The sequence below is a fragment of the Mus caroli genome, unplaced genomic scaffold (assembly GCF_978045245.1).
Source record: "Mus caroli unplaced genomic scaffold, Mus_caroli_1 scaffold_10, whole genome shotgun sequence".
Taxonomy (NCBI): Eukaryota; Metazoa; Chordata; class Mammalia; order Rodentia; family Muridae; genus Mus; species Mus caroli.
In genome coordinates this window covers 33,605,916-33,610,078 of record NW_028227265.1, presented here as the reverse complement: position 1 = coordinate 33,610,078, position 4,163 = coordinate 33,605,916, and the positions used below count along the sequence as shown (strand labels likewise).

The 4,163-nt window shown below is 49.4% G+C and overlaps 1 pseudogene; it reads left to right on the top strand.

Moving 5' to 3' along the window:
* The first annotated feature begins 415 nt into the window (after positions 1-415).
* On the top strand, positions 416-1,954 carry LOC110300886 (small ribosomal subunit protein mS40-like; annotated as a pseudogene).
* The last annotated feature ends 2,209 nt before the right edge of the window (positions 1,955-4,163 follow it).

The window sequence follows — 4,163 nt, the reverse complement described above, 5'->3', positions numbered from 1 at the left end:
ACAGCGACACACCCCTCCAACAAGGCCACACCCACTTCAGGAAGAACATGCCTCCTAATAGTGTCACACCCTGCGGGCCAAGCATTCAAACACTATGGGGGCCAAACCTATTCAAACCACCACAGGACAAGACTTCTTCCCTCCAGTAGAAGCCCTTACAGCATCTTGAGTGTGGGGTGGCATTTACGGCACTCACCTTTCCAGTGGCCCTTTCACCACATTGAAAGCAAGCCCCTTCTGTTTCTATTGCTGCTGCAAAGGCCTGGGCCTAATGGGAGGCTGTCCCAATATCCTGAGTGGCTACACTCCATCCATCATAGTGCTCATCTTTGAGGTCTTGGCAGGTGAGCCTGCATTCGGAAGCCATACCCGCCCAAATGACATTTTTAAAGAAGGAGGCCAGTACATCGGGTGTGCGTCAAGATGGCTGCCCCCTTGCGGCACACGCTTCTAAAGCTGATTCCTACACTCTTACAAAGTTCCTATGTAGCTCAGGTTCCCCTCCAGACTCTTTGTACCAGAGGCCCTCCTGAAGAAGATGCTCCATCCTCACGTCCAGTTTCCCCGTATGAGAATGAGCCTGAAGAAGCAACAAAATTCGAGGCTTTTGGGCCCAGGCTTGGGAGTGTAGCCTTTGTGGCTTAGTGCTCCAGGTGCTGGTCATAAAACAGATAGCGACATTCCTCCACCCACCCGCTTCCTGGGTTCAAAGAGTGTTCATTCAAAGAAAGGCACCCTGACCATTACTGGAACCTGCAATGCAAATGTGCTATCTTTAGGGGCTCTTAGATTGTTAGGGGCTCTTAGAAACTGTCTTGAGAGATAACCTGACACTTGTGACTTTATACTTCCTTGTGACTCTTAACTGGTATTTTTGGTATTTTCCAACAACGCCCTCCCCACCTCCTTGTGTTGTGGTTTCTTCCTTTAAATACCCCCTTACTCAGCTACTTGGGGCGCCATGGTCTTCTACCCCTGCGTGGTGTATGGCCATGGGCCCGAGAGCGCTCTTGAATAAAAATCCTCTTGCAATTTGCAGCAAGATCGTTTCTTGTGGGTGATTTTGGGGTGTCGCCTCTCCTGAGTCAGAACGTGGGGGAGTCCTCACGTTGTGGGTCTTTCAAGCCTTGGAAATACCTGGATTCAGAAGAATACCAGAACCACTATCTCGCCCTGTTTGGGCTGACGACTGCCGCAACCACAAAGGTGGTGTACCACCACAGCAGACCCGAAAGACATGTATTTGTAACAATAAAGTTGCTGGGAATCCTTGCCCAATCTGCTGGGATCACAAGTTGCATGTTGACTTTAGGAATGTGAAGCTCTTGGAACAGTTTGTGCACACATGGGTATCATCTTTCACGCCCCATACACAGGGGTCTGTATGAAGCAGCACAAGAAGCTGACCCAGGCCATCCAGAAAGCCAGGGAGTGTGGTCTTCTCAGTTACTATGTCCCCCAGGTTGAGCCCCGGGATGCTGACTTTGGTACTGTGCATGGAGCTGTCAGTGTGACTCCACCAGCCCCCACACTGTTGTCAGGTGAACCTTGGTACCCATGGTACAGCTGGCAACAGCCACCGGAGAGAGAGCTGTCTCGCCTTCGCCGACTCTATCAAGGAAATCTCCTAGAAGAAAGTGGCCCACCACCTGAGTCGATGCCTGAGATGCCCACTACACCACCAGCAGAAGCCTCCATTGAGCAGACCGGCTCCCAGAGTGCTTAGAACTTGTGACCTGGGGAAGTCAGACCAAGGGAATGCTGTCTAGGGCTACGTGGTATCCTGTGTCCTGCAAAAGGTTCTGTTTTGTGACAGTGGCAGACCCTATAGGGAACTGGCTGGCATGAAGAGAACAAGCACATTTGACGTTGAGGGGGACTAGATGTTTATGGGTAACTCTGGCGAGGACTTACATATAAACTGGAGACTCTTGTGTGTGCCCTTGATAGTGTGTCCCTGGTTTAAAACTCCTGGTTCAGCTTTTATACAATAAAGCTGTGTCTCTTCAAAAAAAAAAGGAGGCCTTTTTTCTTTCTAAGTTCATTTTAGTACTAGTTTTAGTAGAGGCTTCCACTGGAGGGAGGCGGGGGAGGGGTGGGGGTGGGGAAGGAAAGCTCCCTCCCTGTTTTCTGCTCCCTTTATCTGTTGTCCACTAATGTGTGGGTCCCTCAGAGTCCACTAAGGATACCTAACTCCCCCCAACGCCACATCAGATGACTGATGATGATAAATGTTTTGAAGACCGTCTGGTTGCAGACCTCATAGTACTAGAAAAAGGCCAGAGAGGAGATTTCACAAAACAATAGCTTCCCCACTCAGTTGCACATTCTGGCCACACCCAACTCCACTCTGTGCCCTCCCTTTCCTTTGTCTTCCTGTGTTGCACCAAGGGACAGTTCTCCCTCCATCCCTCCTTCCACTCCCTAGAAGGTCTCGACCTCTGGGACTCTGCTGTGGACTCTGAGATCCTGGCATTTCTGGTTAATGTCTACTTTACCTGGGCTAAGCCTCTAAATTGGTATCCTTATCAGGCTGCAGCCTTAACAGAGTTCAGGCAGGCAGTCGTGGAAGACTGCTCCTTAGACTAAATCCCTCCTCCAAAGCCAAATCTTTAAACATGCCTCAGGATCTGGGTGAGATGTCAGTCATTCCCCCCTAGCCCGCTGCTTTTCCTACAATGGGAAGCTTTCTACAGAGACAAATGCCTCCAGCAGGCCAGCTGGAATCAGGACCGAGATGATATCGCAGGGCTAGGGTGAGCTTTTCGGGCCAGGTGGCTTTCTCCATGGGAGCTCAGCAGGCAGCCCAGCCAGGCAGGATATTACAGCCAGGTGGCTTCTGCACACAGGCTTGGGACAGAATCACCCTACACTTCATCTCACAAGACCTTGCTTCCTCCCTGCCTTTCCTCTGCCAACACCTGGAAGAGACTCTTTCTGACTTGACTCTAAGAACTAAAATGAGCTTAGAAAGAAAAGACCTCCTGCTTAGAGTGGTTATGGCCAACCATGAAGTTGGCTTGGCCTTGATGCCTTGAGAGTCGAACATCAGAGGTTTTTCAGGTTAGAGTCCTTGGCTCCAGGGGCACAATGTGCTTTCTAGTTCCTGAGGGTCCAGTACACTCCCTCAGGCAGTAAAGTGTTCAAGACACTTTGTGTTTCTCTGTCCCCATGGAAGTCAAGGAAGCACGAAAGCTTCACAGGACAATTGGTCTTAGACATTAATCTTGTGTACCCTGTATAATTTGCTAATGTCATCCTATCCTGGAAATTGCCATTATATTCTGTTTCTTATAAAGGTTATAAAAAGCCTGATTACTCTTGGCCAGGTACATGTCTTTAATCCTATGAGAGCAAGAAGCTATGGAAGCCATGGCCTGGAGCAAGAGTTGGGGTTGAGGTATGTCTAAAGCCTAGAGATCCTGAGATAAGCAGGGATAGGATCGCTCCTCCCCACCCTGCCCCAGGCCTGCATATCCCAGCCTACAGAGTCCTTCACCCTCACCTTTTCCCCTCAGAGGAGGTCACGTAGCCTGGCAACCAGATGGACTCCTTCTCTTTATAAGGTTATGTCCAGAAATATCTCAAATTTCTCCCTGTGCTCATGAGGCATCCTTAGCACCCTGGCCCTGGCCAATGATGTCCACCCCAGCCCACTCCCCAAAGGTTTATACAGCTTCTATTCTCTCAATTAAGTGAACTGTCCTGCTGAAGCCTGTCTCGTCATGCTCACTCGCTGCCTCACGACTCCATCCCTATGACCATTCCCACCTCCCTCCCCTTCTCAGGATCGACCAGCTGTGACAGTGGGCGGTCCTGCTATTAAGGGTTGGGAAACAGGGACTGGAATGACATTAACCCCAGCACTTGGAAGGCAGAGGCAGGCAGATCTCTTGTGAGTTCAAAGAAGGCAGATTGCTCTTTATAAAATTGCCACAGCCTCAGTTGTGATGTGGCCCCTCAAGCGGCCTGACTTAATTCCTCAAGGTCATGTCAGGTGACCTTCGCCCAGTAAGTAAGGATGGGCACTTAGGTTCCCTCTCTGTATTTCAGTTAGTTTGAATAAGAGTTTATCTATCTTATTGATTTTCTCAAAGAACCAACTCTTTATTTAATTGCTTTTTTTTGGTATTGTTCTGTTTCTATTTTATTGATTTCAGTCC